Here is a 14126-nt window from a genome sequence, read left to right as displayed (position 1 = left end):
CACGCCACCTCAATTTATGTGGCCCGCCATGTATATTTGTACTACCCACTACGTCATTTTATGGGACACGCCAGGTCACACAGTGTCGTGATTTAATGTGGTGGGGGTGGCCCGCCACTTCTTTTTAAAGTGGTACGTGTGGTCATTTTTTGTGGTCTGTCCCGTCATTTTCTGTGGCGGCCACAGAATATTTAAGTGGGCAGCCACATCATTTTACGTCGCCTGCCGCATTTTTTACGTCCAATTTTGTGTGAACCACTACGTCATTTTATGAGACCTGCCAGATCGTTTTAACTGGTCCACCACAGTAATATATATGGCCTGCAACACCATTTTATGTGGTCGGTGTCCTCATTTATTGTCATTTTAAGTGGTCCAACACGTCATTTTTTTGTGGTCTGCTTGGGCCGCTTTGTCATTTTAATAGATTTTTCACAATATTATAAGTGGCCTACCCCAATACAAACAACCTTCCCTAGTCATGGCACAAAAAATGCAACCCAAACAAAAAGTCAACTCACATGCTCACTGAGATGTGTGGATATTATAAAAAATACAAGCACAACATACATTCCAAAATTAAACCCTTTTAAAGGCCTACTGAAACCCACTACTACCGACCACGCAGTCTGATAGTTTATATATCAATGATGAAATATTAACATTGCAACACATGCCAATACGGCCTTTTTAGTTATTAAATTGCAATTTTAAATTTCCCGCGAGTTTCTTGTTGAAAACGTCGCGGAATGATGACGCGTACGCGTGACGTCACGGACTGTCAGGATATATTAGCTCAGCACCAGTTACAGCTAAAAGTCGTCTGCTTTAATGGCATAATTACACAGTGTTTTGGACATCTGTGTTGCTGAATCTTTTGTAATTTGTTCATTTAATAATGGAGACTATAAAGAACGTTGCTGTTGGTGGAAAGCGGTGGATTGCAGCTGTCTTTACCACCGAGACACAGCCGCTGTTTCTTTGTTTGTTGTGAAGCGGATCGGTCAAGCGAACATGTTTTCTCTACCTCAACCAGCATGTTTTTGGATGGGGAAATTGTGATATATATCTTAATGGAGACATCAATGGATTATTCGTCGTCCTGCAGCAGCTGTCATGTCAAAAAAGGCAGCTGTGAGCTTGGCTACTCGGCTTCTCTCTGAGACACTGGGTGTTCACCGCTGCCATCCGACCTCGAGGTATGTCTTTACAATCTTTAAAATCTCACTAAAACACTATTAAACAATAAGCAGATAAGGGATCTTCCAGAATTATCTTAGTAAATGTGTCTAATTACATCTGAAATGCTATCACCGCCGTCGCCCGGAGCCGTCGCTTTTTCTTTTTTTTTTCTTTTTTTTTCTAGTCCTTCACTATCAATATCCTAATTCCCGAATCTTTCACCCTCGCTCAATGTATTGGGGAAATTGTCGCTTTCTCGGTCCGAATTGCTGTTACTGCTGGTGGCTCCCGTGAAAAACAATGTGAATATGTGTGGAGCCCTGCAACTCGTGACATCCCACGCACATACTTCCGGTAAAGGCAGGGCTTTTCTATCAGCGACCAAAAGTTGCGAACTTTATCGTCGATGTTCTCTACTAAATCTTTTCAGCAAAAATATGGCAATATCGCGAAATGATCAAGTATGACACATAGAATGGACCTGCTAGTCCCGTTTGAATAAGAAAATCTCATTTCAGCAGGCCTTTAAATGATGGGAAATGCAAAACATGCTCCACACTTACCCATGTTTGGTGCATTTTAGCTGCTTGATATTTCCGATTGATTACAAAACTTTAAGGAGGTTGTCACGGAAGTAAACAAGGTAGTCAAACATTCACATAGTTAATATTCAAGTATTATTATTAATTTTATATCCATTATGTCAATATATCCATATATCCATTTTCTACCGCTTGTTCCTTTTTGGGGTGGCGGGGGGTGCTGGAGCCTATCTCAGCTGCATTCGGGCAGAAGGTGGTGTACACCCTGGACAAGTCGCCACCTCATCACAGGGTCAACACAGATAGACAGACAACATTCACACACTAGGGATCATTTAGTGTTGCCAATCAACCTATGTGTGTGTGTGTGTGTGTGTGTGTGTGTGTGTGTGTTTGTGTGTGTGTGTGTGTGTGTGTGTGTGTGTCTGTGGTTACTTTACATGCAGTCAAACTTTGGCCCCCAAGTCAAATTGTTTGGACACCTCTGATTTAGTCCAATCTGTCTGTTGAACGGTTTCATAATAGAACAGCATGGAAGCTACTGGGACACATAGGGACTCCAGTCCAGATCTAGACCACCACAACCATGACTCATGTGCATAATCTGGCTGTCTTTTGTTGTATGTATCAGTTCACACTCTTTATAATATTTTGTGCCGACTCACCCTGAGTGTGAGAGTGTGGAAGGGGCCTGGGTGCAGAATGACCCCAACTGCGAGGAGGACACTGCTTGCTGGGCAGCCAGGCTGCAACTTGGGCCCATCAGGGGGCCATGGGGCTGGGGGTGCTGCAGGGCGTGATGATGTGGCGGCGGTGGCGGCTGGTGATGGAGCTGCGGTTTGAGCTGGTGCTGATTCATACAAGAAGACCCATTGTGGGACACCGTCTGCAGGAGCAAGAAAACAAGTGGAAGTGTGTGGACTTGTCATTAGACAGCAGATGCAACACAGGAATAGTAGTTGAGGTGTGTGGGAGTGGTCTGGTTGTTAAAAAGGAACACAACTTTTTAATTGCTTGGACACACGCGTTTCAGTGTCTGAAGAGCCCAACCACCAAGTCCGCGATTACACAACCCAGTCCTTTTTTGTTTTGCTCAGAAACTGTGTCTTTAGGCAAGCCGTTCAGATACCTAACAAACTGGCTAAGGCCACCCTCAACATCCCAGGCAGAAATCTGGCTTTGTCTGCCATATTGACTGATATCATCACTTGAGTATCAAAGACGATTCATCTTATTTTTCATTGCTTATTCTTCCTGCCAGGGTTCCAGATCGTCGATCGCTTTAGAGGACTGTTTCAAGGTTGACGTCTGCAATGTCTTGACTTAAGCCTCAAGACAACTCAAGTCTTGAGGGCTGGTTTCTGGGAGAAACTTTGATTTTAGCATGCAATGTTTTACTAATCACTGCTTCTCTCGTCCCACACCCTGATCGCTTCACATCCATCCACATCCGAATCGCGATTCTCGTTATGATTGTAATCTGATTCATAATTTTCAGGTATCTCTTTTTTAAAAAAAAAAAAACGTTGTCCAGGCTTACTTTGCAGTTTTACAGTCATGGTCAAAATTTTACACACACTTGTAAAGGACATAATGTCATGGCTGTCTTGAGTTTCCAATAATTTCTACAACTCTTATTTTCTGTGATAGAGGGATTGGAGCACATACTTGTTGATCACAAAAAACATTCATGAAGTTTTGTTCTTATAGATAGATAGATAGATAGTACAAACCCCGTTTCCATATGAGTTAGGAAATTGTGTTAGATGTAAATATAAACGGAATACAATGATTTGCAAATCCTTTTCAACCCATATTCAATTTAATGCACTACAAAGACAAGAAATTTGATGTTCAAACTCATAAACTTTTTTTTTTTCTTTTGCAAATAATAATTAACTTAGAATTTCATGGCTGCAACACGTGCCAAAGTAGTTGGGAAAGGACATGTTCACCACTGTATTAAATCAACTGAACGTTTGGGAACTGAGGAAACTAATTGTTGAAGCTTTGAAAGTGGAATTATTTCCAAATCATGTTTCATGTAGAGCTTCAGTCGTTCAACAGTCCGGGGTCTCCGCTGTCGTATTTCACGCTTCATAATGCACCACACATTTTCGATGGGAGACAGGTCTGGACTGCAGGCGGGTCAGGAAAGTACCCGCACCCTTTTTTTACGAAGCCACGCTGTTGTAACACGTGCTGAATGTGGCTTGGCATTGTCTTGCTGAAATAAGCAAGGGCGTCCATGAAAAAGACGGCGCTTAGATGGCAGCATATGTTGTTCCAAAACCTGTATGTACCTTTCAGCATTAATGATGCCTTCACAGATGTGTAAGTTACCCATGCCTTGGGCACTAATGCACCCCCATACCATCACAGATGCTGGCTTTTGAACTCAGCGTCGATAACAGTCCGGATGGTTCGCTTCCCCTTTGGTCCGGATGACACGATGTCGAATATTTCCAAAAACAATTTGAAATGTGGACTCGTCAGACCACAGAACACTTTTCCGCTTTGCATCAGTCCATCTTAGATGATCTCGGGCCCAGAAAAGCCGGTGGCGTTTCAGGGTGTTGTTGATAAATGGCTTTCGCTTTAACTTGCACTTACAGCTGTAGCGACAAACTGTATTTAATGACAGTGGTTTTCTGAAGTGTTCCTGAGCCCATGTGGAGATATCCTTTAGAGATTGATGTCGGTTTTTGATATAGTGCCGTCATTCAATGTTGGTTTCCGGCCATGCCGCTTACGTGGAGTGGTTTCTCCTGATTCTCTGAACCTTTTGATGATATTATGGACCGTAGATGTTGAAATCCCTAAATTTCTTGCAATTGCACTTTGAGAAACATTGTTCTTAAACTGTTAAACTATTTGCTCATGCAGATGTGGACACACGGGGTGTACCTTGCCCCATCCTTTCTTGTGAAAGACTGAGCATTTTTTGGGAAGCTGTTTTTTTACCCAATCATGGCACCCACTTGTTCCCAATTAGCCTGCACACCTGTGGAATGTTTCAAATAAGTGTTTGATGAGCATTCCACAACTTTATCAGTATTTATTTCCACCTTTCCTGACTTCTTTATCATGTGTTGCTGGCATCAAATTCTAAAGTTAATGATTATTTGCTAAAAAAAAAATGTTTATCAGTTTGAACATCACATATATTGTTTTTGTAGCATATTCAACTGAATATGGGTTGAAAATAATTTGCATATCGTTGTATTCCCTTTATATTTACATCTAACACCATTTCCCAACTCATATGTAAACGGGGTTTGTACTTCATTGATTCCTTCAGGGGAATTCCTTCAGGAAAATTTTATGAATTTATTATGGGTCAACTGAAAATGTGACCAAATCTGCTGGGTCAAAAGTATACATACAGCAATTTTAATATTTGGTTTCATGTCCCTTGGCAAGTTTCACTGCAATTAACCTCTTTTGGTAGCCATCCACAAGCGTCTGGTTGAATTTTTGACCACTCCTCTTGACCAAATTGGTGCAGTTCAGCTAAAGTTGTTGGTTTTCTGACATGGGCTTGTTTCTTCAGCATTGTCCCCACGTTTAAGTCAGGACTTTGGGAAGGCCATTCTGAAACCTAAATTCTTGCCTGATTTATCTATTCCTTTACCACTTTTGACTTGTGTTTGGGGTGATTGTCCTTTTGGAACACCCAACTGCGCCCAAGACCCAACCTCTGGTCCAAGGATTTTAGGTTGTCCTGAAGAATTTAGAGGTAATCCTCCTTTTTCATTGTCCCATTTACTCTCTGTAAAGCACCAGTTCCATTGGCAGCAAAACAGGCCCAGAGCATATTACTACTACCACCATAGTTGACGGAAGGTATGGTGTTCCTGGGATTAAAGGCCTCACCTTTTCTCCTCCAAATTTATGGCTGATATTGTGGCCAAACGGCTCAATATTTGTTTCATCTGACACCACATGGACAAAGGTAAGACCTTCTGGAGGAAAGTTCTGTGGTCAATTAAGAAAACTTTAGGAACGTGTTTAATTTGTGTTAAAGTTCCATAAAATGTGGGATGTTTTCTAAATTACATTCAGGAATCTGCAATTATTTCATTAGACTGATTAAACAGGTTCAATCAGTCTAATGAATGCAAGTGCATGCTTGCGATGGGGGAAAACTTAAAGGCCTACTGAAACCCACTACTACCCACCATGCAGTCTGATAGTTTATATATCAATGATGAAATATTAACATTGCAACACATGCCAATGCGGCCTTTTTAGTTTACTAAATTACACTTTTAAATTTCCCGGGAGTTTCGTCTTGAAAACGTTGTGTAATGATGACGTGTACGGAAGACGTCACAGGTTTTAAGGAAATATGAGCGCTGCACACACACACAGCTAAAAGTCTTCTGCTTTAACGGCATAATTAGACAGTATTTTGGAGATCTGTGTTGCTGAATCTTTTGCAATTTGGTCAATTAATATTGGAGGAGTCACAGTAGAAAGATGGAGCTGGGAAGCTTTAGCTTTTAGCCACACAAACACACGGTGATTCCTTGTTTAAAATTCCTGGAGGTGAAACTTTCCTATGGATCAGAGCGCGGTCAAGAGAACATGGATCCCTACCAAATGTCAACCAGCAGGTTTCGGTGAGAAAATTGTGGTTAAAAAGTCAGTTCTTACCGGAGAAAAGCTGAGCTTGTGCCGTCCATAGCTGCCGTCGACTCCCCTGAGACACTGCGCGTCAAGACACACGTGGAGACACCCTTCCGACTATCAGGTACTATTTAACTCACTAAAACACTAGCAACACAATAGAAAGATAAGGGATTTCCCAGAATTATCCTAGTAAATGTATCTAAAAACATCGGAATCCGTCCCAAAGCAATCGCGGTTTTTTTTTTTAACTTATTTTTTTTTAATCATTTTTTTTTCTAGTCCGTCGCTATCAATATCCTCAAACACGAATCTTTCATCCTCGCTCAAATTAATGAAGAAATTGTCGTTTTCTCGGTCCGAATAGCACTTTTTGTTGGAGGCTCCCATTAAAAATAATGTGAATATGTGAGGAGCCATCAAACGTGTGAAGTCCTCGTCTGCGACTTCCGGTAGAGGCGGGGCTTTTCTTTCTTTAGCACCGAAAGTTGCAAACTTTATCGTGGATGTTCTCTACTAAATCCTTTCAGCAAAAATATGGCAATATCGCGAAATGATCAAATATGACACATAGAATCTCATTACAGTAGGCCTTTAAGAGTCGGACTGGACAATGGGCTGACAACTTTAAACTCGTTGGCTAGTGTCCTCGACTCTCAATCAGGGGACCCTGGTTTGAGCCCCGGGAAGGACGCAGAGTCAAGTGTTACCTGTTTACTCCTCTCCTCTTCTTGCGCCTGCAGAAACTCCTCCTCAATCTCCTTGAACAGACCAACTTCATCACAGTTCTGCAAAAACCGGGTGGGAGTCGGCGTCTGGTCTAGATGGGGAGGGGTTGTTTACATGCAAGAACACAAAGAGTTGTCATCAAAGATCGTCCATGGGTTGCTTATTTGTTTGATAAATCAAATCTCCAAGTCTCAAACTCTCTTTTTTTATTACGGTAGATAGCATCAGTCTGCCTCGCTAAGCCGTCTAAACATGCAGGGGTCAACGGTCAGCTGGCTCTTTGTTTTGAGGAGAGATTCTCTGCATGATTCTTGAAGGGCTACAGAAAAATTATAAGGGGATTTTCACGATCTCTACAACAATCTTTCTTAACCATAGTGCCAGGGCCCATTGTTGGGCCGCCAGCTGTGGTCTGTATGGGTTGCAGCGTACTCAGTTGTTGTACACTTTTCCACCACTTGTGGCAGTATTAACAAAATCATCCATCCATTCATCCATTTTCTACCTCTTGTCCCTTTTGGGGTCGCGTTGGGTGCTGGAGCTTATCTCAGCTGCATTCAAACAGAAGATATTTCTTTTTACTTAAATTGTATTGACAGTTTAACAAACTTTTATGTTACTTTTTAATTTATTTTATTTTTTTCATTTTATTTAAATGTGCAAATATTTCCTTATACATTTATTGTATTAATGTAGTAATTTTGTTAAAGTCGTAGAAGTTTCTTAAGCGCAAAAATTATGATTAAAGTGGTGAAACAGTATTTTTATTTCACTTAAATTGTATTGACAGTTTAAGAAACTTGCATTATAGTTTATTTTATATTTAATTTTAAATTTATTCTATTATTCTAGTAATTATTTGAAAGTCATAGAGAAGTTTCTTAAGCACAAACATGATTTAAGTGGCAAAACTGTATTTTCATTTCACTTAAACTTTATTAATAATAATAATAATAATAATAATGGATTAGATTTATATCGCGCTTTCCTATTACTAGATACTCAAAGCGCTCACAGAGAAGTGGGAACCCATCATTCATTCACACCTGGTGGTGGTAAGCTACATCTGTAGCCACAGCTGCCCTGGGGTAGACTGACGGAAGCGTGGCTGCCAGTTTGCGCCTACGGCCCTTCCGACCACCACCTATCATTCATTCACCAGTGTGAGCGGCACCGGAGGCAAAGGTGAAGTGTCCTGCCCAAGGACACAACGGCAGCGATTTGGATGTCAATAGGTGGGAAGCGAACCTGCAACCCTCAGGTTTCTGGCACGGCCGCTCTACCCACTACCCACTATTGACAGTTTAATTAGGAAACTTGTAAAATATTTTTGTTTACCATTAATTTTGCTTGAATTTATTTATTTTAGCAGTCTGATAGTAGTGCAAAAATAGTGCAAAAATGATGACTCCATTTTCATTTAATTGACATTTTAGCGAAGAAAAATATATAATATATTATTATTTAATATTAATTTAGTTCGATTTTATTTATTATAGCGCTGCTTAAACGAATTAAAAATGTTTTATGAAGTTTTTAAGTCCTTTCTTTTCCAGCATATATAGACTCTTTTTTTTAATATTATTATCTCACAATGGGGATATTATTTTTGTAATCAGCCTGACCTAAGCCTTGATGATATCTGTGGTTAACACATGCTTTATGACAAGGTTGTAAACTAAATGTATGTTAGATATAAGATATAATTATCGAATATTCAGTGTTAATATTTGAGTGGTCCTCCGTAGTGGAAAAGTTGGGCCCCGAGTTCTAAAAGATGAAGAACCTCTTCTCTACAGTATGTCCAGGCAGACAGTGGTTTCTATGGTTACAGAGCCACGACAACGAAGACATGTTTTTATTTGTCATCTCAAAAGAACCTTAATCTCTTGCAGTGTTTTGAATGGAAAGTAGCCTTTTTTTATTGCTGGTGACTTCACTTCTATTCCTCTTATCTGGTGTAAGATAGCATGCACGCCACGACACGGGTACACTATCTGAAGAAGAAGAGTCTTATCTGATTTTTACGGCGTTTTGTACAGTAGCGTTACACTGTTTACAAAGAATTCCCCATGCACTTTGTGGCGCCCCTCACCGGTAAAAGTGTCCGTCTTGATGGCGGAGAACCTGAGGGTCATCTCATGTTTGTGACCGTGCATGAGTAGGTGCTCCTCAAACTGGAAGCGCTGCAGCACAGCAACAGCATGACAAGGAAATCAACAGCTGTATGACACAAAACGGCAACTTTCTTTTATGTGGTATCTTTGACTGTATGTCACAAAACCAATCTTCATTTGGTCACCCGGCAAGAACGGGTCTGCCTGTGAGCGCTTGGTGCAGGTGTAAAAAGCAACTGACCTGAGAGCAGCCAGGGGCCCCGCACGCATAAGGCCGGTCCTGTTTGTCATTCATGTCATACGCAAGCCTACACAGAGCAAGCAAGAGAAAGAGAGGGAGAGAATGAGGGCAGTGTGTTTAGCAGCAGGATAATCACACTGTATGCGAGGAACTATCTTTACTCATCTTACAGTCGCCGTATTGTGATGTCAAGCAAGAGGCATTCACTCTTCTGTTTTTCAAGGGAGGAAGATCATACAACCTCAGCTACTTTTTAAAAAAAAAACCCATTTGTTTATGTGGTTCCGAGCCACATAATTGACAGGAACAGTCAAACACATCAAATGCTGATCCTTCCCCACCACAACCCTAGCAAGTAACTACAAAAACAAAAACATAATAATAATAATTAAATAAAAACAAATTTGAAAAAAAACAAAACCCTGCAGATATCAACATAAAACCAGAGACAGCTGCATCCCTGCATGGCCCCAGAGAAAAACATCAACCAACAAGCATACAAAAGGCTCATAAACAACCCGCATTTCAATTGTGTTTCAATCGGGGTAAATTGGAGATCAGTCTTTCCGACATATTTACAACCCCAGCTACTTGTTTTAGTCATTTCTTTACTGTGAGAAATGAGCTGTATTCAGAAGACGGCTGGGGCGATAAAACGATATCAATATATATTGCAATAGACACATAATTAATGTCAATATAAAATATTTTTTTGAATAGAATATACCTGTATGTATTTTTTTAGGCAGGGGGGTTCCTGAAGAAACCAGAAATAACGATGCAAAATGTGTTTTATGAAGTCAGAACAGAACAGCAAGTGTCACTGAGCCAATCGCGTAACAGTATCAACTACCAAGTTTGGTGGGGCCCTCTAATTTTGCCTCTCTGTGGATTCTCTGCACCGAGTGTCTCAAATCTGCATCTACCTTCAAATATACTGCAATTGTTGTATTACCTTAGCCCAGGGGTCGGGAACCTTTTTGGCTGAGGGAGCCAAGAAGCCAAATATTTTAAAATGTATGTCTGTAAGAGCCATATAATATTTTTTGTAGTAACATTGTTATTCTGAAGCTAACTGTGGAGGGGGCATGGCCTGCGGGCCTGCAGCGAAGCGGGGTGTTGCCAGGACCGGCCTCGAAATCAGCGACAGGTGTGTAGCTTGCCCACCTGGGCCTTGTTATCTAATCACCTGTCGCACTGTTTAGAAGCAGCAGCCAGGAGGAGAGACGGGGTTGGGGCTGGAGCCAGAGTGCGAGCGAGAATGAAAGAGAAAAAGACAATTGAGAGACTTATTGAAAAATAAAAAATATTGTAACCCTGAAACAGGCTCTCAAGTTGGTCTGAAGAACCCCCAGGAGGGCAAGCCCTAAAGTAACCCATCCATCCATCCATTTTCTACCGCTTATTCCCTTTCGGGGTCGCGGGGGGTGCTGGCGCCTATCTTAGCTACAATCGGGCGGAAGGCGGGGTACAACCTGGACAAGTCGCCACCTCATCACAGGGCCAACACAGATAGACAGACAACATTCACACTCACATTCACACACTAGGGCCAATTTAGTAACCAATAATAAATAAATCACTTCTTACCCTTAATGCAACTTCTTGAACAAGTGCGGTAGAAAAAAGGATGGATGGATTCAAATGCATGAGCATGTTTTATATTTTGAACGTTATTTTTAACACTTTGATTAAAAGTGGAATTATTCATTACTTATCGTGTTAAGCAGTGTCAGCTCAGATTTATCCGAGAGCCGGATGCAGACATCAAAAGAGCCACATCTGGCTCGTGAGCCATAGGTTCCCTACCCCTGCCTTAGCCCATAGGTGTCATACTCTGGCCCGCGGGCCAATGTTGGCCCGCCGTGTAATTTCATTTGGCCCTTGAGGCATTATCAAATTAACATTAGAACTGGCCCGCCAGTGTTATACAGCGGTGCCGCTTTAACACTGCATACACCAATTTCCCGGGAGACTCTCGAATTTCAGTGCCCCTCCCGAAAATCTCCCGGTGCAACCATTCTCCCGAATTCCACCCGGACAACAATATTGGGGGAGTGCCTTAAAGGCACTGCCTTTAGCGTCCTCTACAACCTGTCGTCAAGTCAGTTTTCCCTCCTCACAAACAGCGTGACGACCCAGTCACGTAATATATATGTGGCTTCTAAGTAAATTCAAGGCATACTTGATCAACAGTAAATTCAAGGCATACTTGATCAACAGCATACAGGTCACATTGAGGGTGGCCATATACACAACTTTAACACTATTACAAATATGTGCCACATTGTGAACCCACACCAAACAAAAGTAACAAACACATTTTGGGAGGACATCAGCACCGTTACACAACATAAACACAACAAACACAACAGAACAAATACCCAGAACCCCTTGCAGCACTAACTCTTCCGGACCGCTACAATATACACCCCCCACCCCCCCGCTACCAACAAACCCCGCCCGCCCACCTGAGCCCCGACATTAACTGAGCAGTAAAAAGGTCTGAATGGTTGATTTATACATTGTCATTTTATTTTTCAAATGTATTAGTCTGTGGGAAAAGTTAATGTTGATATTTACCTCAGAAGGCTGCAAATACAAAAGAGGCATTCATTGTTTATTTAAATTTGATTTGATATGCCATTGATATTTTTTAATTATTAATGTTATTATTATTTGAAACTCAATTTTGCATTTTACTATAAAGTTATATAAGCCTTGCTTGTTCAATATTCAATGAAAAACTTGTTTGGATCCCTCTTAAAAGGTTCATTTGTTCAACCTCGGCCCGCGGCTTTGTTCAGTTTTAAATTTTGGCCCACTCTGTATTTGAGTTTGACACCCCTGCCTTAGCCGTTCTCATCCTCCCTGGCAACCAGACATCTTCTCCACTGATATATAGAACCGCTAGTAAGTTGGACCTTAGTTTATTGTATTTATTGGCCGGCTTAATAAATAAGTCATAAAAAGTATAAATAATTATCGATCCATATAAAAAAAAAAACTACATCTTGATATAGTTTTCAGACATATCGCCCAGCCCTAATTCCAAACATGGTGGCCAATGCTTTGGCCAGAGAAGTAAACGATCCCATTTACTGCAAGAATAGCACGTTTATGGATGGTCTTATTCATCCAGGCCATGGTAGTCTTAGGACGTTCAATCGATCGCAACTGGACTGTTCAGTTGATCTTTGACCTGTTCACATTGCAAGTCAATTCTGTTATTTTGCCCATATGTAACCTGTACTGGATTTTTTCATGATCAATGTGAACAGTGCAATTCCAAACTTTTCAAATCCGACCTAGGCCCCTTTCGTTTGTGGGTATAAATTGGATATTGCAGTTTGAACGCTCAGGTCGCATTCATCCGACCAATACCTCATCAAATAGCGATAAACAGCATAATTATTTGCCAAAATAGTTGGTTACCAAATAAATATTTGACAACCGGGCAGAAAAAGATGAAAATAAAATGTTTTAAGAACCGTTCATGCAGATAGATTTAGTCCAACTCGGACCATATCTGATTACTCTTAGCCTATGAGCTAGTCTGACTAGAACTAAAACTAAATCTGCTAATGATTGGTTGAATCTAGTTCTAGTTTAAGTCGGAAAATATCTGACCAATCTAATTTATATGAGCTAGTTGGACTAGCTCGGACTAATTCTGCCCAATCTAAGTTTCCTCATACTCATACACTTAGATTGGTCAGACCTCGTCCTAATTTTAGTCAGACTAGCGCCGACTAATTTAACCCTATGAGCAACTTCTGATGGGACAAGTTTTTATACTTTGATTGGTCAGATCTCATCCTGGTTTTTGTCGGACTGAATGAGGTGGTGACTTGTCCAGGGTGTACCCCGCCTTCTGCCCGATTGTAGCTGAGATAGGCGCCAGCGCCCCCCGCGACCCCGAAAGGGAATAAGCGGTAGAAAATGGATGGATGGATGGATGAATCTGACCAATCTAATTTTGTGAGCTGATGAAGCCTGGCGAAACATCTTTTAAGACAACGCCAACAGTCCAGTTGCGATGAATTGAATGCCCTGAGTATATACTATATGTAGCATATGTATCTAATCAGTCTATCAAAGTGAATTAAAGAATACAACTGTCCAACCATGTAATGGGATGGAAAAGACACACGCTTGCCATGCCTGGCATCAAAATCCATTCATCACAGGATATAAATAACACAACTAGAACACTTGCAGGATGCTAACGCAGGCTGGACCCCACCAGCTCGCCCATGGACTTATTAAGGCCGGTGATATGATTGTGACTTATGAGGTGTCAAAGCTGCTGGCTTTTCATTTTCCACTCTATAGGCGCCCCCCTGTGACCTCCTGGCCTCAGTCGCAGCTTCGCAGTCCATGCCTCCAATTTTCAGTTCAGTACTGTCCACAACTGTTGCTGTTTTTGGCTCCTTAGGACGGTCTCTAATAGGGTGGAGCTAGACCTATTGCAGTCTTTCTCATGATGATAGAAGCAAGGCAGGGTGCGCAAATTTTTAGAAGAGGAGAATATTTTTCTATATAAAGTTGCATATGTAAATGTCGTGAAATGGGTTATTTATACTGAAATATCTTGTAAATATTTATTTACATACCTTAATTGTTTCCAAACGGTGTCTGTAAGACGACAGTAAAACGGTTGATCAAACAAAACAGAAGTCA

The 14126-nt window shown here is 41.2% G+C and overlaps 1 pseudogene; it reads right to left on the bottom strand.

Moving 5' to 3' along the window:
* LOC133540009 (cyclic AMP-responsive element-binding protein 5-like) overlaps positions 1–14126 on the bottom strand; it is a 42663-nt pseudogene that overhangs the window by 20227 nt on the left and 8310 nt on the right.

Source organism: Nerophis ophidion, linkage group LG21 (genome assembly GCF_033978795.1).
Source record: "Nerophis ophidion isolate RoL-2023_Sa linkage group LG21, RoL_Noph_v1.0, whole genome shotgun sequence".
NCBI classification, from domain to species: domain Eukaryota; kingdom Metazoa; phylum Chordata; class Actinopteri; order Syngnathiformes; family Syngnathidae; genus Nerophis; species Nerophis ophidion.
This window is presented reverse-complemented; position numbering and strand designations above follow the sequence as displayed.